We start from the raw sequence: 23,209 nt of genomic DNA, 5'->3' as shown, positions 1-23,209 counted from the left end.
AGCCTCATCTTGAACTCCTGGTCTCAAGTGATCCACCTGTGTCAGCCTCAAAACGTGCTGGGACAATCTCCCCACATCAAGATCCTTGAGTCTTCAAATTTTATTTTGAGACAGGGTCCCGCTCTGTCGCCCAGACTGGAGTACAGTGGCGGGGTCTCAGCTCACTGCAACCTCTGCCTCCCAGGCTCAAACGGTCCTCCCACTTCAGCCTCTTGAGTAGCTGGGACTACAGGTTTGTGCTACCACACCTGGCTAATTTTTGTAATTTTTGCAGAGACATGGTTTTACCATGTTGTCTAGGCTGGTTTTGAGGCATCGGCAGGGCTGAGGCAGGAGAATCTCTTGAACCTGGGAGGTGGAGGTTGCAGTGAGTTGAAATTGCACCACTGCCCTGGAGCCTAGACAGCAGAATGAGACCCTGTCTCAAAACCACAACAAAACAAAAAATAAATAGGGATCAAGTCCAACCATCCACGTGGTTCTTCTGGTTCCAGAATTCCCTCATTCTAGATGCGTTATTCCTGACTCTTTATTGAATCATTACTGACAGCTCATGGCAGTCATTTTATTGGCACAACTGAGTTATTTTCCCCTGACGGCATTAACTGCTGCTTGCAGACACAGAGTTCATCCAACACGTGCTTCCCACACACCATTCTCAGGAGATCTGCCTGGAGACGCTCTCTCAGTTTGGCAAGTCATTTCCAGAGGAGGAAGCAACAGTTAGAAACTCAGATATTTCACAGAGTGCCTCCTTTTCCTGGTAACTTATTAAAATCTGCAAGAACTAAGGGAGAGCCCTTCCTCGTTAATTTCCTGACCCGGACAATTGTTTATTGCCCTTTCCTTTGCTTCCTGATTCTACACCATTTCATTTATAACAAAAAGCTTTCTCCTAAAAAAAAAAAAAAAAGTTTTTGTTTATTTGTTTGTTTGTTTTGAGACAGAGTCTTGCTCTGTCGCCCAGGTTGGAGTGCAGTGGTGCAATCTTGGCTCACTGCAACCTCCGCCTTCCAGGTTCAAGTGATTCTCGTGCCTCAGCCTCCCAAGTAGCTGGGACCACAGGCACGCACCACCGCACCTGGCTAATTTTTGTACTTTTAATAGAGACGGAGTTTCGCCATGTTGGCCAGGCTGGTCTTGAACTCCTGACCTAAGGTGATCCACCCACCTTGGCCTCCCAAACTGCTGAGATTACAGGCATGAGCCACCTGGCTAAAAACAGAAGTTTTTGATGAGACAATTCACTTGTAGATTTTTGAAAGTTTAACGAGTGTGTGTCTTAGTGATTCCATGTTCATTGTTTACCCACTTAAAAAAAGATTCAATTCCATTACATTCTAGTTCTTTTTTCAGTTAAAGATTTTAATACATGTCAGGTGTGATGGCTCACGCCTGTAATCCCAGCACTTTGGGAGGCCAAGGTGGGCGGACCGCTTGAGCCCCTGAGTTTGACGCCACACTAGGCACCATGGCAAAACCCCATCTCTCCAAAAAATGCGAAAATTATCCAGACATGGCCGCGCAGGTCTATAGTCCCAGCCACTGGGGGGCTGAGGCAGGATGATCACTTGAGCCTGGGAGATACAGGTTGCAGTAAGCCTTGATGGTGCCACTGCACTCCAGCCTGGGCAACAGAGCAAGACCCTGTCTCAAAAAAGAAAAGAGACCAGGCGCAGTGGCTCAAGCCTGTCATCCCAGCACTTTGGGAGGCCGAGGCAGGCGGATCACCTGAGGTCAGGAGTTCGAGACCAGCCTGACCAACATGGTGAAACCCCATCTCCACCAAAAATACAAAAAATTAGCCAGGTGTGGTGGTGGGTGCCTATCATCCCAGCTACTCAGGAGGCTGAGACAGGAGAATCACTTGAACCAGGGAGGCGGAGGTTGCGGTGAGCTGAGATCATGCAAGTGCACTCCAGCCTGGGCGACAGAGTGGCAGTGTCTCAGAAAGAAAGAAAGAAAGAGAGAGAGAGAGAGCGAGAGAGGGAGGGAGAGAGGGAAGGAGGGAAGGAAGAAAGAAGGAAAGAAGGAGTAATACAGTTGTGCTCTTGCCATAGGTCTGTCCTCATCACTAATTCGCCTAAGCTTTTATTTACTGACTTGCAGACGATTTATCCCAGCTAAACCCGGAAGCAACCCAGGAACCTGCCCTGCTGAAGAGTCAGAGCCAAGGGGACGCTCACCACTAGCCCTCGCCTCTCAAATTCTTTTTTTTTGAGAGGGAGTCTCGCTGCCTCACCCAGGCTGGAGTGCAGTGGCCGGATCTCAGCTCACTGCAAGCTCCGCCTCCCGGGTTCACGCCATTCTCCTGCCTCAGCCTCCCGAGTAGCTGGGACTACAGGCGCCCGCCACCTCGCCCGGCTAGTTTTTTGTATTTTTTTAGTAGAGATGGGGTTTCACCGTGTTAGCCAGGATGGTCTCGATCTCCTGACCTCGTGATCCACCCGTCTCGGCCTCCCAAAGTGCTGGGATTACAGGCTTGAGCCATCGTGCCCGGCTTCAAATTCTAATAAAACACCTCAGGTCTGTCCAGCTAAAGATATGCAGCAAGGCTGGGGATGTATTTATTCAATCTTTCACTTGACATGACCGTTCCCCCACTCCAGGCATGTACGACGTCCCTGCTTCCCCTTTGCCTTCTGCCATGATTTCAAGTTTCCTGAGGCTACCCCAGAAGCAGAAACTGCTATGCTTCCTGTACAACCTGTGGAGCCATGAGCCAATTAAACCTCTTTTCTTTATAAATTACCCAGTCTTAGGTATTTCTTTATAGCAGTGCGAGAACAGACTCATACATCCTCCATCAACTCATTCACCACCCAGCAGCAAATATAACCTTGGCCCTCCTGGCTCAGACTCCTCAGCCCCAGGGTTGAGATTGAGAGCTTCCAAGCTGCCCCTCACCAACTGCCCAGCTCACTGGTCACTCCAGCCACGCTGGACATCTCTCCTCAAGTCTCGCAAGCCTCTGGGCTTCAGCACGGCCCAGCCCCCATGGCTAACTGCTGCTAGTCTATGCTGCAATTTCCAGGTCAGCTATGCCCACCCCCTTCCCCCCAGGCCCTAGTGCCCCTTAGCCGGGGCATTCTCTGGAGGCTGCGCAGCCTGTGCTGTCCCATCTCAGGACTTCTCTGACGCTATCAAAAGTTCCTGTGACCTCTGACTCCCCCAGGGACTCCACCTCAGTGACTGTGCCCTGGCCACTTTCCAACTTTTGCACTGAGCCTGAGACAGATCAGACACCCGATAAATCTTTGATGAATAAAGGAAGGATCCACTGACTACTCTAAGGGAAGTGAGATGATCAACTTTGCTTTCGTAAATATTTGTCTGTCTAAGTTATTAAAGCAGCCCGTATTTGTGATAACCAATGAAAAAGACACCAAAGAGCCTCCCAAGAAATGACTTCTCCAGATCTCATTTCTCGGGGGTAACTGCCATTTTCAGTTTGGGATGAATCACATTTCAGAATTAAAACAATAACAACAACACAACCACCAGTCCAATTCCATATACAGGGAAGCATTTTTTAAAGAATAAATGTAGATATTCGTGCATACATGCATACATAACGTTATACTATATATACCACCTTGTAACTTGCTTCTGTCTATAAACATATCAAGAATCAGGAATATTCTCCATGTCTGCAAATAGATACTATCTTCTTTTTTAAGCTTGCATCTTATTCAACTGAGTGAATGCACCATAATATATATTTTTTTCTTTTTTCTTTTGAGACAGGGTCTAACTCTGTCACCCAGGCTGGAGTGCAGTGGAGAAATCATGTCTCGCTACAGCTTCGAGTGATCTTCAAATTCCCCAGTAGCTGGGGCCACAGGTGCATGCCACCATGCCTGGCTAATTTTTTTACTTTTTGATGGAGATGGGGTCTCCCTATGTTGCCCAGGCTGGCCTTAAACTCCTGGGTTCAAGCAATCCTCCCACCCTGGCCTCCCAAAGTGCTGGGATTATAGGCATGAGCCACCATGACCAACCACATTTTCTTTTAAAATGAACGACTTATTTTGGAATAATTTTAGATTTACAGAAATGTTGTGAATATAGCACAGAGTTCCCCTAATGTTGCCATAACCGTGGGACATTTGTCAAAACTAAAAATGTGTGTTGGTATAGCATTATTATTATTACTCTTTTTTTTTTTTATTTATTTGAGACAGAGTTTTGCCTTGTTGAGCCCAATGGCGTGATCTCAGCTCACTGCAACCTCCTCCCCCCGAGTTCAAGCGATTCTCCCGCCTTAGCCTCCCAAGTAGCTGGGATTATAGGCACACACCACCATGACCAGCTAATTTTTGTATTTTTAGTAGAGATGAGGTTTCTCCATGTTGCTCAGGCTGATCTCAAACTCCCAATCTCAGGTGTTCTGCCCTCCTCAGCTTCCCAAACTGCTGGGATTACAGGCGTGAGCCACCATGCCTGGCCTGGTTTATCATTATTAACGAAATCTTTTGCTTACATTTCACCGGTTTTCTCACTAAGGCCCTTTTTCTGTTCCAGGACAGTCCAGGCATTGAGTTTCTCCCTGCAGCCTTGACTTAACAGTTCCCACGTGGTGGACACTTGGTGTTTTGCACTTTTGCTGTGCCATGAGGCTGCAGTCAACATCTCCTGGCCTCTCTCTCTGCTCACCTGCACACATCCTTCCCTCCCACAGGTGGGCCAGAGTGGAGGGCAGTGCGAGGTTGTGTAGGCACAGGAGGCTTGCTGCTCCCAGTGGAAGGAGGCGTGGCAGCTCTCTACCTTCCCTCCTCCTTGTTTCTGTGATTTGCACTTTAGCAAGCTCACTCTGGCTCCCAGGGTTGAGACTTGGAGGGAGAAGCCTTGTCTAGAGGTCTCAGTGGAGGGACAGAGGCAAGGGGACAGATATGAGAGAGCTTTAGACAAGACTCCTGTCTGATTGGGCGTGGAGTTGAGTGAGGGGATGATGAAGGACTTCAGCTTTGTCATTTAGGCAAAGCCGTTCATGGAGCTATTCAGGGAGGCAGCAGGAACAAGGGAGGAGGTTCATCAAGAGGCTCAGGGATCCAGTTGTGGCTCTGCTGTTTGCGTGCCCTTGGGATACCCGGGAGGCAGGAGGCACAGATTTGGAGCGCTCCGAGTGGCCAGGCGAGAGCTGAAGCCACGGATGGGGATGCAATGCCCTTCCTTCTAGATGGATCTACCGAATTAAAGGCACACACAAGCTCAAGCACACGTGCACACACAAAGCTTGTTTTTAAAAATCCAGCAGAAATTGTGTGGACACACACAGCTGCAGGGTGACTTAGCCGCAAAACACAGAGACCTGGAAAACCCAGCAGGAGGAGCTGAGCCTGCCGTGGATGCCCTGGTGGAAGAGCTATAAACAAGTGTTACATCCAGGCTGGTGGCACCAGGAGGTGGCTGAAGGGACTGTATGATGCAGGGCTGTGGCCAACACCCGGCCATTCTGCTCTTTCTGCTGCCCTGGGCTAGACAACAGTCCGTTCCCTTCTAGGCACATTCCCTTTCCCAGGTGCCCGCTACATGGATCTCTGGGCCGCCTGGGTCTAGCCTGTCCCCAACTGGCCATCAACCCTCACTCCTGCACCTGCCATTCCACGCAGGAGGAAACCGAGCCACTGCCCCACTTCTGAGAACTTCACTGCTATCCTCATCTCTCCTACAGCCTCCACTCTGAGGATGGATGTCTTCGCCTGCAGAGCCTGCAGCAGGGGACAAGATGAAGATTAAGGTCCTTCCTTGAGTCAGAGTAGCATGGGACAATGAAGGAACCATGAACAGGCAGACCTGGTCCCAATCTTAGGTCAAATCTGATTAGCTATGTGAGTTTAAGTAAGTTCTTCAACCTCTCTGAGATACACGTCTCTCTCTCCCTCTCTATCTTTAGTGGGGACAGTAATTCCAGGCTTGCAGAGGTCTTCTGGGAAGCTGAGAATATGGATGTGAACTCTCTAGTACATCACTGGGACTAACTAAGCAGCAGCTGTAATAACAATTATTATAGGAATTCTGAGCTATTTCAACGCCATGGTTAAAGGGAGACATTTTACAAGTTCCAAGCCATGTAAGGTAAATCAGGGGCAATTCACACTGCCACCGTCTCCCAGTGAATTATTCACCCTGAAAAAGGTGATCAATAGAGATTATTAACTTGCAGAGGGGAATAAGTTTCAAAGAACGGCAAAAGCGCGTCTAATCTTAATTAGGTGCCATTTTTCTCTGTCCACCTGGAAAAAGCTAGTTCCCGGATTTGCAGGGGCTGGGGTCTATTGCAAAGGGGGAAAACACGGTTTAGAGGATTCCTGCAGGTTAGGATAAAGGAGAGACTATCCACAGGGGAGGACTGCATGGACAAACACTGCTCTGTCCAGGGCTGAGTGTCACAGCCTCCTCTCATGTCACAACACACAGTGCTGCCTCTCCTTGGGACATCAGCGTGCTTCAGATTCCATCAGGGTCTCTGCGAAGTGCGCCGTTTACAAGCCCCATGTTCCTGCCAACTGGCACCCTGAGACGGTGGCTTTGTGCCCTGAGCTTGGACTGCAATGGAATGAAAGTTCATTGCACATTGAGCTGCTGGAACAGAAGGTGGTTTGCTCAACACGGTACAGTTCTGACCACGAGCTGATGGAAGACCGTTCTTGTGAGAGGCTTCTGTCCCTTTCCCCTGTTCAGAGCAGCCCCTGCACTTTCACACAGGAGCTCAGCTGAGGAGTGTCCTGGACTCAGAGGACCCCTCTGTGTTCCAGTTAAGCCTCTGCCATCACCTGCTATGCGTCTTTGGGAAAGTCCCTCAACTTCTCTGTGACTCAGTTTCTTCATCTGTAAAATGGGGACAACAAGCATATTTGCACCATCTACCCTGGAGAAGTTGTTAAAGAGGATAATGTGGATATAAAGGTGCCGTGTGCCAATATAATTCATCGTGATTGTCATTCTCTTGTTCTACTTGTGGCCTCCCCAAGACTTCCTGGCCAGGAACGTACTGTGGAAAATCCAGGCACCGTGGCCTCATGGAAGGTGCTGGAGGAGAGTGCTTCAGTGAGGAGGTGGTGTCCCCCATGGAATGCAGTTGAGAGAGTAAGTAAGTGGAGGCCAAGCGCTCCTACGAGCCCCGACTGAGGCCGTCTTCACAGGGCACCTCCCAAGGCTCTGGTGACGCGCCACCCACCTCGCTTAGGACCCTGCATCATCCACTTCTTACCAGGACACCCACTGCATTGGGTCAGTGTGAGTCATTACACCCCCAGTGTAAGGCTTTCAATGCACCCCATAAAGAGAGGCCCAGGTGCTGGCTCTTCCCATTCCAGCTCCTGTCCCACTCCAACCCATCCCTTCTGGCTTTGACCATCTGTGTCCCACCACAACCTCAGGGCCACCACGTTCATGGTCCCCATCTGTCCTCAGCAACACTCAACTCCAGGACCGCCCCCTGCTTCCCTTGGTCCCCTGGCTCCTGCTGTTCCCCACTCTCCCTCCTGGGCTCCATGGCCAGGTGGCCCCTCTGCCCACCCCAAGCCTCTGGTCTCTGCTTGGCCACCCCTAGACCTCACCTGGGCTAAATGCCCTTCAGCCCCCTCTCTCTCCTTGAGTACTGTACGTGGCCATCAGCTCCTTCTTGTCACCTCTCTGGACTCTCAGTGGCCATCTCAGATTCAAATCGAAGTCCCCACTCCCTCTCCCCCAAGCGGCCCCTCCCCTGTCATCTATCTGGTTGTCTACAGCAAAGCCCTGGGCAGCAGCCATAGCTCCCATGTCAGTCTACCCCATTTCTCGTGGAACCACTTCCAGATTTCTGGGCACTGGCCCAGCCTCCTTCAAGCCTCCTCAGTAGGCCCTGCACCTCACAAGCCGGGCTCTGCCTCTCCTCCCGCAGGAGTGCTCTGTGCCTCCTTTGGCCATCACCGTAGAGCCTGCAGCACATCCAAGCTTATCCACTTACGTCTTTTTTTTTTTTTTTTTTTTTTTTTTTTTGAGGCGGAGTCTCGCTCTGTCGCCGGACTGGAGTGCAGTGGCCGGATCTCAGCTCACTGCAAGCTCCGCCTCCCGGGTTCACACCATTCTCCTGCCTCAGCCTCCCGAGTAGCTGGGACTACAGGCACCTGCCACCTCGCCCGGCTAGATTTTGTATTTTTAGTAGAGACAGGGTTTCACCGTGTTAGCCAGGATGGTCTCGATCTCCTGACCTTGTGATCCGCCCGTCTTGGCCTCCCAAAGTGCTGGGATTACAGGCTTGAGCCACCGCGCCCGGCCTCACTTACGTCTTATTTTCATCCTTGAGAACAGAAGCGGAACAGAGCAGAGACCAGCCTAGGACCCCAGCCCAGGGCACAGGGCCTGCTGCATCAGGCATGGATGACGGGTGTGGGATTCCATCCCCCATAAGGCCCGCCCCAGCTCTCCGTCACCTCCCCCAAGACCCAAGCTGTGACTCAGAAATCTCTGAAAACAGGACAATGATTCCTTGTGTTGTGGCCTCTGTTCACTCCACACCCTGCCTCTAATACTCTTCGGTCTTTCTGTTCCGTTTGGTCAGCTGCGGGTCCCTCCTCAAACAGCAACCCACAGGTCCATGTCTTTGAGGTGCCCTCCAGGCCTCCCAGGAAGGGGAATGCAGTGCTGGGTCCCTTCTCAGGTGCACTCATTCCATCCTCACCACGCTGGCCTCATCCCTCATCTCTCCCTGCTGTGGCAGAACACTTCTGCCTCTCTTCTCTCCAACAGAAGACAAAGCTTCTATCCTTGCTTCTAATGGCTTCTTGAAAAGCGGCATGGCCCAGTCCATCAGGCTTGTGAAAGGAAAATAAATCTTGGGGCCCCCCATCACTAAGCTAAAGGGAAAAGTCAAGCTGGGAACTGCTTAGGGTCAACCTGCCTCCTATTCCATTCAAAGTCACCCCTCTGCTCATGGAGATAATTGCATATCTGATTGCCTCCTTTGGAGAGGCTAATCAGAAACTCAAAAGAATGCAACCTTTTGTCTCTTACCTACCTAAGCCCCTCCCTGCTTCCTTCCCGCCATTGCATCAAGTTATCCCACCTTTCCAGACGGAACCAATGTTCATCTTACACGTCTTGACTGATGTCTTATGTCTCCCTAGAATGTATAAAACCAAACTGTGCTCTGGCCACCTTGGGTACATGTCTTTAAGACCTCCTGAGGCTGTATTCTTGGCATATAAAGGTGTAAACCAGAAAGTATCTGAGATGGGTCTCAATTAATGTCTCACGTGTCCATGTGAAGAGACCACCAAACAGGCTTTGTGTGAATAACAAGGCTGTTTATTTCTCCTGGGTGCAAGCAGGATGAGTCCGAAAGAGTCGGCAAAGGGCGGTGGATTATCATCAGTTCTTACAGGTTTTGGGATAGGCGGTGGAGTTAGGAGCAATGTTTTGCGGGCAGGGGGTGGATCTCACATAGTACATTCTCAAGGGTGGGGAGAATTATAAAGAACCTTCTTAAGAGCGGGAGAGATTACAAAATACATTGATCAGTTAGGGTGGGGCAGAAAAAAATCACAATGGTGGAATGTCATCAGTTAAGGCTATTTTCACTTCTTCAGTTGCTTCAGGCCATCTGGATGTGTGCGTGCGGGTCACTGGGGATGTGATGGCTTAGCTTGGGCTCAGAGGCCTGACAATTAATTTAGAAGTTTATTTTGCAAAGATTAAGGACAGGCACCAGAGAGAAGTCTGCGTCTTTCTCCAAAGATGATTTTGAGGGCTTCCATATTTAAAGGGGAAAAGTGAACTGGAGGAGAAAGAGGGAGGGTGTGGTTCCTGAATCCACATGTTGCAAGGGAAAAGAAGCAGGTAGGGGAATAGTCAATGATATATTCGCCTGGCACTCAGTAAATCAGTACTTTACAAAAGATAAGGTGAACACGGTTAGCTACCTGGAGAGATATTTAAACTTTTCTCTGTAGCTCTCTGCTTAGGAACAAAAGGAAAGGCAGCTTCTTGCATGACTCAGTTTGCAGCCTAATTTCTTTCTTTTGGCCAAGTGAATTGGGGTCCAGAGTTTTTATTTTCCGTTCACAAAGGGGAGCTTTGCTAATTTGGAAGATCCTTCCCTTGCCCAAAAAATAAAAATAAAAAGTTGGCTTTCAAGACCATGTTCTTACTCCAGATCGGGGGCTGTCAGCTGGGATGATTCTGCCTGGCAGGGTCATTGGGTGGTGTCTGGAGACATTTTTAATCATCTGGACTTGGAGGCTGGGGAGTGGCCTCTCTATCTGAATGTGGGTAGAGGCCAAGGATGCTGCTGACGCCCTACAAGATCTTACCCCAAATGTCCACAGTGCCCAGGCTGAGCAAATCGGCCTTAGGCCTAACAAATCCTACTTTGCATGCAAAAACCAAGCACAGATTCTTTTTTCTTGATGTTCCTCCCAAAGCAATGCTAATTGCCCCTGAGGCAAAGGACACCTTGGCTGAATAGAAGGGACTCAAGAAAATGCATGCTTTTAAACATAGCCTTTACAAAGGTCACCAAGGAGAGGTCCTTAGCATTGTGGGAATATATTGGGGGCCCCTGACATCATCTGGGTCTCCCCAGGGGAGACTGAGATTGGAAAAACAAGGGAAGAGGAGTTCTGAGCAAAAGGACATACAGGCTCAGAAGTGAAATAGAGACTTGGGCTGTGATATGGTTCGGCTGTGTCCCCACTCATATCTCATCTTGAACTGTAGCTCCCACAGGTCATGGGAGGGACCCAGGGGGAGGTAATTCAATCATGGGGGCAGGTTTTCCCGTGCTGTTCTCGTGATAGTGAATAAGTCTCATGAGATCTGATGGTTTTATAAAGGGCAGCTCCTATGCACACACTCTCTTGCCTGCCACCATGTAAGATGTGCCTTTGCTCCTCCTTTGCCTTCTGCCATGATTGTGAGGCCTCCCCAGCCATGTGGAACTGTGAGTCCAATAAATCTCTTTTTCTTTATAAATTACCCAGTTTCGGGTATTTCATTATAACATGTTTGGGACAGTGAACTTGGAGGGGGTGGGAGGGGCCGGAGGGAAAGGAGCTGCCTAGGCCAGCCTGGAGCTGCAGGGATAGGCCTTCATCCTAGGAGTGCTGGAAGTTGCTGTAGGCCAAGCACACACACGACACATCCAGACAGAGAAGGGGACACAGAGTGAAGCCCGGAGAGGAGAGGCCAGGACAGTAGCTGTCCCACGGCTCCCCATACAGAAGCACCCCACTAAGGAGCTGGTTCTTTTTTTATCTATATAACAAACAATATTAAAGACCAATACATAAATAAGTGGGAGTGAACAGGTTAAAGGTAATTATTATCAGAATTAAGATCTTTCTCTCTCTTTCTCTTGCTTTCTCCATTTGTCACACGCAAACTCTGACAAAAAATTAACCAAGGTCAACTTCAGCATGAAGGAAGGAGCATAGGAGAACAGAGAAAGGAATAAAGAAGAAAAGCAGCAGCAAATTACTCTTAGTACTGTGGAAACAAACAGAAATTGGGCTTAGAAAACAAACAAACAAAAAAAACAGAAGAAGGTCCAAATAGTCCCAGGTACTCAGGAGGAGTCTGAGATAGGAAGAACATTTGGGCAAAAGCGGGGAGATTGAGGCTGCAGCGAATCATGATCACATTCCTCGGCTGGCCCTGAATGGTCAGGAGCCGGTTCTTAAGCAGACAAGAGCCACGATGTCTCTGCATTCCAAATCTAGGGATCCCAGATTCAACAAGTCCAGATCACTCTATACACCTGGTTGTGATCACCCGAGACTCTCACCTGGACCCTCATGCAGCGAGTATCACGAGAGCCCAGGTCGCATTTACTGAGCGGGAGGTGGGGAACTGCCCAAGCAAATCCCAGGGGACTCTGGAGTCTGCACAGCCCCCTGTGCTGCTGTGCTCTGGGAGGGTGTTGTTCAAAGGGTTCTTTTTTTTTTTTTTTTTTTTTTTTGAGGCGGAGTCTCGCTCTGTCGCCCAGGCTGGAGTGCTGTGGCCGGATCTCAGCTCACTGCAAGCTCCGCCTCCCGGGTTTACGCCATTCTCCTGCCTCAGCCTCCGGAGTAGCTGGGACTACAGGCGCCCGCCACCTCGCCCGGCTAGTTTTTTGTATTTTTAGTAGAGACGGGGTTTCACCGTGTTAGCCAGGATGGTCTCGATCTCCTGACCCCGTGATCCGCCCGTCTCGGCCTCCCTAAGTGCTGGGATTACAGGCTTGAGCCACCGCGCCCAGCCTCAAAGGGTTCTAAGAGGAAAATCAGAAACGTTTTGGCAACCTGACCAGAACCCTAAACCTCCCCCAAGCCCTCCACCCCCCACGCGAGCATCTCCTTCGTGCCTCAGTCTCTCCAAATGGTATTTGCCTCTCTCCCTCCCCTACCACCCTTTTGCCACATCAAACCTTAGATGCTGGAGTCCTTGAGTTAAGACCAGCAGCTTTGACATGTTAAAAGGAAATGAAACTGGTTTAAGTAACACAGTTCTGGGTTTTATGAAGATCGTGCACTAAAGTACATAACACAGATGAGTCCTCCCAGCTTGCGGGAAAAATAAAAACACCCCAGGGGCCCTGCTTTGCCAATTCCCTGACAGAGGAGCGAAGGGAGGGTGAAGGACGTTGTGAGTTCAGCGTAAAAGGCAAGGAGAAGACAGCTGACGGGGCTTTCCGGATGCCCCACGAAGAAGTGGGAGGATGTCCGGATCCTCTTTGGAATACAAACCCTGTTGTCGTCCATGTGCACCCCAAAGTTGCTGGAGCTGCAAAGGCCTCAGTCCAACGAGGACAGAGACACTTCTGGCCTCAAAAGGAGATCTCAGCCACCTCATGCTGAGCCCACCGGCGTGGGCCCTGAGCCAAGCTTCCAGCACCTCTCCAAGCTCCTGGCCCCTTACCACACCCCCAGCTTTCCCCAATGTCCCCCTCCTGCCTAACTCACCAGGCCTCCCAAACTCCTCCCAAACACCCCACCAGTGCTCACTGCTCTTCCCTTCTCCTGCCAAGCCAGCCGCCATCTGCCCTGTCTGACCCAAGTCACACTTCACTTGCTCAGTAGCACGCTCCTGTATCCTCCCAGGGATTGGGAAGGAACGGGACAGTGGTGACCAGTAACTACACGTTGTTGATCCTCACAGACCTGGAGAGAAGTGATGGGTAGATGCCCACCATGATGACCACCCAGCCATGGCCAGGGAGGCAGGTCTCAGAACACACTCACCAGGTCTTAGGGCACCACCCTTGAGTGTCAGGGCTATCACCATAAGCATGTGAGCCAGGAGAGCCACCAGCATCCTGCAAATGGAACAACATGCAAAGTCGTCACCCAGCCAACAGCCTGGCTTAATCCACATATGGACTTGAACCTGGCACCTCTGCATGCTGGGCACATACACATCCACACAGGTGAGCATAAGAGGAAGGTACAGGTCGTGTGCACCCATGCATTACGCAGGCCAACTTTTCCCATCCAGTCCTGAGGTTTCCACTACATCTTAAACAGTTAGCCGGGGTGTGTCAGGACCAGCAATGTTGTCTTTGCAGCCCTTCGATGATCCCCTTTGCAGTCAGTCACCCCAAACATCAAATAATTGAACACCTGAGATTCCTTTCAGCAAATCATAGCCATTGGTAGATGCACAAATATAAAAAAAAAAAAAAAAAAAATGCCAGCCGCAGTGGTTCATGCCTATAATCTCAGCACTTTTGGGAGGCTGAGGTGAAGAGATTGCTTGGTTCCAGGAGTTCGAGACCAGTCTGGGCCTGGGCGACACGGCAAAATCCCATCGCTGCAAAATAATAAAAAATTTGCCAGGTGTGGTGGCACACAGTGTAGTCCCAGCTACTTGGGAGGCTGAGGCAGGAGGATCACTTGAGCCCAGGAGGTTGAGGCTGTACTGAACTATGATTGCACCACTGCACTCCAGCCTGAGTGACAGAGTGAGACTCTGTTTCAAAAAAAACAACAAAAAGCAAAACCATGAATGATTCCAGGCTATCGGAATCTACTAGGACTCAGCCTTGGGGCTGGCGTGTGCCTGGCCATAGCCATCTATTCACCATCATGGAGTCATCTCACAGTCACCCAGTAGACACCCCAGCAATCCAACGAGAGGATGCAAGGAGGCTCCCCCAACGTCCAGTCTCTGTTGTATCTGCTAAGTGCTAACTAATCGTATTTGATAGCAACCATCTTTTTTTTTTTTTTTTTTTTTTTTTTTTTGAGGCGGAGTCTCGCTCTGTGGCCCGGACTGGAGTGCAGTGGCCAGATCTCAGCTCACTGCAAGCTCCGCCTCCCGGGTTCACGCCATTCTCCTGCCTCAGCCTCCCGAGTAGCTGGGACTACAGGCGCCCGCCACCTCGCCCGGCTAGTTTTTTTGTATTTTTAGTAGAGACGGGGTTTCACCGTGTTAGCCAGGATGGTCTCGATCTCCTGACCTCGTGATCCGCCCGTCTCGGCCTCCCAAAGTGCTGGGATTACAGGCTTGAGCCACCGTGCCCGGCCGATAGCAACCATCTTATATAAAGACTTTCCATGTTCCCATAACACTACACAGATGGAGAGATGAACCACACAAGGTACAGAATCCAAGCACTGAAGGGGTTCAGCAGCTACCCAGGGCCACACAGCTAATGAGTGACAAACCCAAGACTCCAACTTTGGAGTCTCCAACCCCTCAATCCCTCTTCTCTTCTGCCCTTTTCGTCATTATTCAAGATGCTTCACTGGGAAGGGGAGTGAGGGGAAGAGGGGAGAAGAAAAGTGTAATGGAAACCACATAGTATTGGGGGGGCAACTCAAGAACAGTGCTTCACAGTTGGGGGACACATAAAACAGCAGAAACCATCTGCAGCTGCATTATTGGCATGGAAATCAAATCGGCAGAAACGCAGTCCTCCTTATCTCCTAAAGAAATTATTTGGAGGGCTGTCCCCAGGGAAATTCAGGCAAAGAAATAAAAGGGGAAAATGAAGGAAGACATAAACTTGCTGAATTTATCATTGTGTCATGCTGGAAGCTGAGGGAAATGTCATATTTATATGACTGAGTTATAAGCTGTGGTTTTTATTAACCAGTGAAAAACATACTGAGATCAGAAATAGTGTCTATGAAACAATTCTTGCACATGGACCTCAAAAAATAATGTAATAACATACAGCCACTCAAAGAATCTGCTGATGAAAACTAACTCATATACGTAAAATAACAAGGTTAGAAATGTCTCTTTCTTCGTATGAATGGAATGATGTAAAGTCCTTTTTTAAAGAACAAATGTTTTTTAAAATCAAAAGAGATTTTTCTCTTCTGGAAGTTTTAACACAGGAGATTTAGGAGCGAATGCTGGGGACAATAATGAAATGAAAGAAATGATAATGACAAAAGAGACAGAGACACGCATTCTAAAGATCAAGGCAAGAGGCCAGGAGTAGTGGTTCATGCCTGTAATCCCAACACTTTGGGAGGTTGAGGCAGGCTGATCACCTGAAGGAGTTCGAGACCAGGCTGGCCAACATGGTGAAACCCTGTCTCTACTAAAAATACAAAAATTAGCCTGGCATGGTGGTGCGCACCTGTAATCCCAGCTGCTCAGGAGACTGAAGGAGATTGATTTTTATTTTATTTTTTGAGACAGAGTCTTACTCTGTTACCCAGGCTGAAGTATAATTGTACAGTCTCAGCTCACTGCAACCTCAGCACTCTGGGTTCAATCGATTCTCCTGCCTCAGTCTCCCAAGTAGCTAGGATTACAGGTGCACACCAACACGCCCAGCTAATTTTTATATTTTTAGTAGAGACGGGGTTTCTCTGTGTTGCTCAGGCTGGTCTTGAACTCCCGACCTCTGGTGATCTGCCCACCTCAGCCTCCCAAAGTGCTGCGATTATAGGCGTGAACCACCACTCCCAGCCACCGCTCTTGATTTCTATCCTGAGAGATTATAAGAACCCAAGGCACCAATAACAGAGCCATCAGCAAACCTCTTCACCTGCACATCCAGCTCCACCACCATCCCGCCAGGTCCTCTCCACTCCTGTCTGATTGAGAATCTTACCGTGCCGTACCACCCCTGACGAGATCTGCCTCCTGTTGGATTGTTCGAACAGCCCTGCTGTTAAAGCAGGGCTGGTTTTGCAGGTTCACTACTAATCATGGGCACCTTAAAATGATCCTGTGAACTAAAAATCAACAACAACAAAAAATAGCCCTTACAAAAACAGGTCAGTGTCTGGGGGCTCAGCCAAATTCTTCTGGGTCTTCTCCAGGAGGAAGACGGGGTTACAGGATGGCCTTGGGGATAGTTCTCCGTTTTCTCATCTCTGTATTGGAGGGTAATAATCTCTGCCTGCCTTACCCCTGAACACGAGGGTGGATCAAACGCCTTTTCTGAGGTTGCCAGGCTCTGTGAGTCATATATTTACAACTTTTCAATAACTTATGTGACCCTTTATGATGAAGGCCCACGCTGGTCAGGATGCTGCATACTTCCACATCCCCTGCCTAACTTTTATTGATAGGAGTTCCTGCGATTTTCCACAAAGATAGTGATTGATGCCAAGGTCAGTGATTGCCAGGGAGCCCCTGTCAGGGAGGAAGGACCAAAGGACAGCTGGCTCAGCTCCCCTGAGCTGGGGAGGTAGTGGCCCTGGTTCCCACTCATCAGACGAGACCTTGAGAAGGACAGAAGGTTGCAGTGATAAAGGGATGCTGTCCAGGGTAACTGATGCACAGCACTGCTCTGTACAATTTCATGCCCATGCTGGATGGCAGCCCGGGCAGAAAGGATCTCCCCTTTAAAAATGAGGACCCTGGCCGGGCGTGGTGGCTCAAGCCTGTAATCCCAGCACTTTGGGAGGCCGAGACGGGCAGATCACGAGGTCAGGAGATCGAGACCATCCTTGCCAACACGGTGAAACCCCGTCTCTACTAAAAAATACAAAAAACTAGCCGGGTGAGGTGGCAGGCGCCTGCAGTCCCAGCTACTAGGGAGGCTGAGGCAGGAGAATGGCGTGAACCTGGGAGGCAGAGCTTGCAGTGAACTGAGATCCGGCCACTGCACTCCAGCCTGGGCGACAGAGCGAGACTCCGTCTCAAAAAAAAAAAAAAAAAGAGGACCCTGAGGCTGACAGATTTTAAGTGGCATATTCCATAGTGTTCCTGCCACATCGCCCCTGGGGTGTGAGGGTGGGCCTGACTCCATGGAACTGGATGGGCTTTAGCCACAGAGACCCATTCAGGAATCTATTTGTCTGTGGACAGGGGATAAAGATGGTCATGAGCAACACTGATTTCAAGGGAAACCTTGTCTCTGGCCGCAAATAAACTGTTGCTGCTTCGTTTTGCTCACAGACTGCAGTGCCCTGGGCTAATGTTCTTTTTTTTTTTTTTTTTCTTGGAAAGTGGGGGAGGTGGGTGGTGACATTTTCAGCTGCTATTTTCATGCATCATTCTTAGTCACTGTGGGCAGCTTAGAAGCTTCCCACCACCTGGGGCTGGGGGTTCCCGACTTCACAGTGCTGACGCTCCTACCTGCAGAAGAAAGTGACAAACACGTGTCCCTCCTCCAGATCCCATGAAGAGGGAGTCATACGGCTCCTCCTAAATTAAAGACAGACACACATAGGGTAGGCTCAATGGCGGAGCCAACCCCATCATGACACCTGACCTCTTTGGAGATCCATGGTCTAGCTCCTTGCACCATCTGGAACATTCCTAATGCTGGAATAGCAAAGATGGGCCCTGAACATTTAAAATAGAGGCCTAGAACCAAAACCCCGAGCTTCATGCGTATGCCTCATGAGCAAGTCCCTCGGGGTCCTACCCCAAGGCATTTGCTTTTAGCCATAACTTAGCCCCGAGTTTCTCACATAGGACACATTCAAAGCAACAAATGTCTAATGTGTTACCCCTTCACGCTTGCTGCAGAAAATATTAAATCAGCCAGTGGGTAATTACCGTAGATGAATCTTAAGGTACCTTCCAACCCCAGTATTCCAAATTTTCATAGTCTTCAGCAGAGATCATGATCAAAGAAATGACATGAAGGATGTAGTTTCATGCTTCATTTCCCAACACCAAGCAAGCATTTCCACAAATATTATGTTGGTTTCAGGAGCATATAAACTCCCTTACGGTATCTCTGTTTTTCCTTTTGTCTTTTCAGAGGGGGCGGCTTGGCTCCCTGAAAGGAGAGCCCTGGACTCAGGTGCCCTGTGGGATGGACGCGGCGTGACTTTGCAGACGGCACCGCACTGCTGTGCTTTGTCTTCTCTCCTGTAGTATTGAAATCCGATCGTTCACCAGCATTTACTGAGCAATTTCTGTGTCAGGAGCCATTCTAGGTCCCAAGGGGATTGGTGAGAAACAGGACAGACATGCTCTCTGCCTCACTGAATGTTTTCTCCTCTAGAAAGAAGATGACAGGGCCAGGCATGGTGGCTCACATCTGTCATCCCAGCACTTTGGGAAGCATGGTAGCAAGCACCTGTGGTCTCAGCTACCCGAGAGGCTGAGAGAATCGCTTGAACCCGGGAGGCGGAGGTTGCAATGAGCCAAGATCATGCACTGCACTCTAGCCTGGGCAACAAGAGTGAAACTCTGTCTCAAAAAAGAAGAAGGGGAAGGAGAAGGAGAAGGAGAAGAGACTACAGGCACCCACCACAACGCCTGGCTAATTTCTTTGTATTTTTAGTAGAGACAGGGTTTCACCATGTTGGCCCGACTGGTCTCGAACTCCTGACCTCAAGTGATCCGCCCGCCTCAGCCTCCCAAAGCGCAAGATGGCAAATCTTACGTGTCTGTTAACACAATAAAAAATTTGAGCCTGGGTGACAGAGCGAGACCCTGTCTCCAAAACCAACATTTTTTTTGAGAAGCATGTTGTACTCTGGTGAGGAGACAGGCCACCAAGGGGAAGAGCACAGGACAGCAAGGCTGGTTCCTTCCAGCAAGTTCCATCTGGGTCAGCTCGTGCCCTAGCCCCAGACATGAAAGGCTTAGGTGTGGTGTCTCCTGCACTCACTTCCCCAGGCTTCCCGACTCACAGTGTCCCTCTCCCCCCACTTAGCTGGTACCACAGGGGAGTGCACTGTGTTGGGTGCTAATGGTTCCAGGGTTACAGAGGAGAATCAGGAGCTCATGGCTACATGCGTGGGTGGCAGGGACGGTGTTGGCTTTGACCCATGCAATGAGCTGGGAAGGCATAAGAAAGCACTTTTCCAAATACATCTTTCTGCTTTCTGACCCGCAAACTTCCATCATTGGAGAATTGCTCCCTGTCCCTATTAAAACGCAGATGCTCCTAAAAGGAGCCATCTACGGTTACCAGTTTCCAGAGGCAGTTTATTATTTCTCTTTTCAGCAACACTGCTCACTTTGAAACTAGTTTCTTTTTTTTTTTTTTTTTTTTTGAGACGGAGTCTTGCTCTGTCACCCAGGCTGGAGTGCAGTTATGCGATCTCCACTCACTGCAAGCTCCGCCTTCCAGGTTCACGCCATTCTCCTGCCTCAGCCTCCCAAGTAGCTGGGACTACAGGCGCCCGCCACCATGCCTGGCTAATTTTTGTGTTTTTAGTAGAGACGGGGTATCACCCTGTTAGCCAGGATGGTCTCGACCTCCTGACCTCGTGATTCGCCCGTCTCGGCCTCCCAAAGTGCTGGGATTACAGGCGTGAGCCACCGCGCCCGGCCGAAACTAGTTTCTTAAAGGGAAGGAGGGTGTGGAGAGGAAACACAGACATGTGATTCTGTAGGGAAGTGGGAACCCTGCTCTGGCTCAGGCCTTCAGCAGCCCCGTTAAAAAATAGTGCACAGGCTGGGCGTGGTGGCTCACGCCTGTAATCCCAACACTTTGGGAAGCCGAAGCAGGCAGATCACTTGAGGTCAGGAGTTCAAGACCAGTCTGGCCAACATGGTGAAACCCCATCTCTACTAAAAATACAAAAATTAGCCAGATGTGGTGGTGTGCATCTGTAATCCCAGCTTCTAGCGAGGCTGAAGCAGGCGAATTGCTTGAACCCAGGAGGTGGAGGTTGCAGTGAGCCAAGATCGTGCCACTGCAATCCAACTTGGATGATAGAGCAAGACTCTGTCTCCAAACAAACAAAAACAGTGCACAGGCCAGGTGCGGTGACTCACACCTGTAATCCCACTGCACTCTAACCTAGGTGACAGAGTGAGACTCTGTCTCAAAAAAAAAAAAAAAAGACAACAAACAAACAAACAAACAAGCAAAACCATGCACCAACCTCCTGATGGGCTGCCTAGCTCCAGTCTCTCCCCAGCTAATCTCTTCTCCAGGCCATTCCCAGATATTTTCAAAATATTACTTTATTTTTCATTATTATTCATTAAAGTTATATGGACTCATTAATATAAATTCAAATAATACTCAAAAAGAAACGATATTATGCAAAATTCAACTTCTTCCAGGCTTTTTAATGCTCATTCACATATAGAGATTGTACCAATTAGCAATTGCCACACACACAAAAAATACTATGTAACAAACCACCCTAGAACTTATTGGCTTCAAACAATCGTCTATTTTTATGAGCTGCAGATTGTCATAGTTTGGCTGATGTAGGCTGGGCTCAGTGGATGCCTCTGCTGATCTTGGCTGGGCTTACTCATTCCTTTGGGAATTGGCTGTGGGTTGGCTGATGGAGGCTGGTGGCTTAATTCTGCACAATGTATCCCTCATTCACCTCCTGAGACCAGTGGGTAGCATAAGAATTTTCTTCTCATGAGAAAAAGAGACCAAGTGGAACCACTCCCAGAACTGGTACACCCATCACTTCTCTCATCCTATGGATAAAATAATTTAACATGGCTAACCCCATGTATTGGTCCATTTTCATACTGCTATGAAAAAATACCTGAGACTGGGCAATTTATAAAGAAAAAGAGGTTCAATGGACTTATAGTTCCACATGGCTGGGGAGGCCTCACAATCATAGTGGAAGGTGAAGGAGGAGCAAAGGCATGTCTTACATGGCAGCAGGCAAGAGGGTGTGTGCAGGGGAGCTGCCCTTTATAAAACCATCAAATCTCTGGAGTCTTATCCAGTATCACAAGAACAGCATGGGAAAAAACCCATTCCCATGATTCCGTTGCCTCCCACTAGGTCCCTTCCACGACACGTGGGGATTATGGGAGCTACAATTCAAGATGAGATTTGGGTGGGGACACAGTCAAACCACATCACCGCAGCCAAGAGACAAGGAAGTACACCTCACCCACAGCTGGGGGACAGTGCAGATTACAAGGAAAGGAGCAGGGATCCAGGAAAGGATGAAGACCTGGGCTAGTTACATAATCCACCACAGATAAGGTGGATCTTTTTGAAATAAAAGCATATTCATGTTGTAATACTATTTCTCAAGCTACATTTTTTTCACGTAATGGATTGTAGACATCTTTTCAGGTCAAAAACAATTGTTTTACATTGTTATTTTTAATGGTTGAGAATTTTGATACACGGATGTGTTTTAATTTGTTTAATCACAGAGGTATAGTTCACAACTTCAGTCCTGATCACATAACTCTCCAACTTACCTTTCAAGGGCCCAACACTGGATGAAGTCCAAATCTACTGTCTAAACATCATGGTCCATCCCAGTCTGATTTCAAATAGTTGTTCTTATTTTGTCTCTTCCTCACTCCTTCCCACTCATCCCTCTGAAGGTATACGGTAGGTGACACTCCATTTTTCCCTACTGTCCAGGTTAATGCCTATGACTGTAATAGATAACCCCATATCTCAGAAGCTCAACACAATATAAATTGAGACCTCATTTCTGCTCACATAAAGGCGTACCTGTAGCAGCATGGGGAGGAGAATTCTGCTCCATGCAGTCATTCAGGGACCCCAACAGACCTTTAACAAGGTCATCTCAGACATCAACATTCAACCAGCAGATGAGGGGAAAGAGAGTAGAGAGGATCTCACTGGAGGGGTCAGGTCCAGACACAGAAGTGGTGTATTCCATTTAGCCCACTTTCCATGAGCCATAATTCAGGAATATGCTGGAATATCTGCAAAGGTATGGGACCTTTGCCAGCTCATCTATCCAGGCACTTTTCATGGTAAGTGCATCTGTTCATCTGCCTGGGATACCTCTCCTTCACTCCAGCTTTGAGTCTGCTCAAAAGTTTGCCCCAGCAGACCCTCCCTGCTCTGGGCTGAGTCAGGGGCTCTCTCTGGGCACCCACAGCAGACAGACAGACACTTCCACCGGAGCACCTGCTCTCCCACATTAGAATAGTGATGAGGCCAGGCGCAGTGGCTCATGCCTGTAATCCCAGCACTTTGGGAGGCCGAGGCAGGCGGATCATGAGGTCAGGAGATCGAGACCATCCTGGCCAACACGGTGAAACCCTGTCTCTACTAAAATACAAAAAATTAGCCAGGCGTGGTAGCAGACACCTGTAATCCCAGCTACTCAGGAGGCTGAGGCAGGGGAATTGCTAGAACCTGGGAGGCGGAGCTTGCAGTGAGCTGAGATCGTGCCATTGCACTCCAGCCTGGATAACAGAGCAAAACGCCATCTCAAAAAGAAAAGAAAGAAAGAGAAAGAAAGAAGGAAAGAGAGAAAGAGAAAGAAAGAAAGAAGAAAGAAAGAAAGAAAAGAAAGAAAGAAAGAAAGAAAGAAAGAAAGAAAGAAAGAAAGAACGAACGAACGAACGAACAGTGATGGGCTCCTGCATTTGTGTCTGTCTTCCCCACAATCGGTCATTGACTCCTCCTGGGCAGAGATAGACTGGCTCATGGGAAAGGAGCATGTGAAGCTGGTGGTGGAGGCTGGCGGTAGGCCTGGGCGAAGGGGGGCAGGTATTGCTAACCTTTCCAGTAGAGCGTCTGTTAACGGAGTCATCCTCTGCCAGCGATGTGGGGAGGACGGGGCAGGGGTGGAGGTGAATGTGTGTTACTGTCTCAACAGAAAAGTTTTCCTTCAAACACACACATCCCAACCCCTGCAGCCTGACCTGCCTCCTCTGCCCCCAACCCCTGCAGCCTGACCTGCCTCCTCTGCCCCCGGCCGCGGCCCTCTAAGGTTCCAGGTGGAGTGTGTCATGCAGAGAACGTGGCAGAAGCAACTGGGGCTGAGGCTCGCCCTGCCTGGACCATCCCTGCCAGCACAGAGGCTGGTTGGCCAGGGGAAGCCAACTGGCAAGGTCCTGGGGAAGATTCCAGCAGGTGGGGCCTAGCTTGTGGGGAGAAGCAACCAAG

The sequence above is a fragment of the Trachypithecus francoisi genome, unplaced genomic scaffold (genome assembly GCF_009764315.1).
Source record: "Trachypithecus francoisi isolate TF-2019V2 unplaced genomic scaffold, Tfra_2.0 Lachesis_group14, whole genome shotgun sequence".
Lineage (NCBI taxonomy): Eukaryota > Metazoa > Chordata > Mammalia > Primates > Cercopithecidae > Trachypithecus > Trachypithecus francoisi.
The sequence above is the reverse complement of the archived record's forward strand: the minus strand, read 5'-3'. Positions refer to the sequence as shown.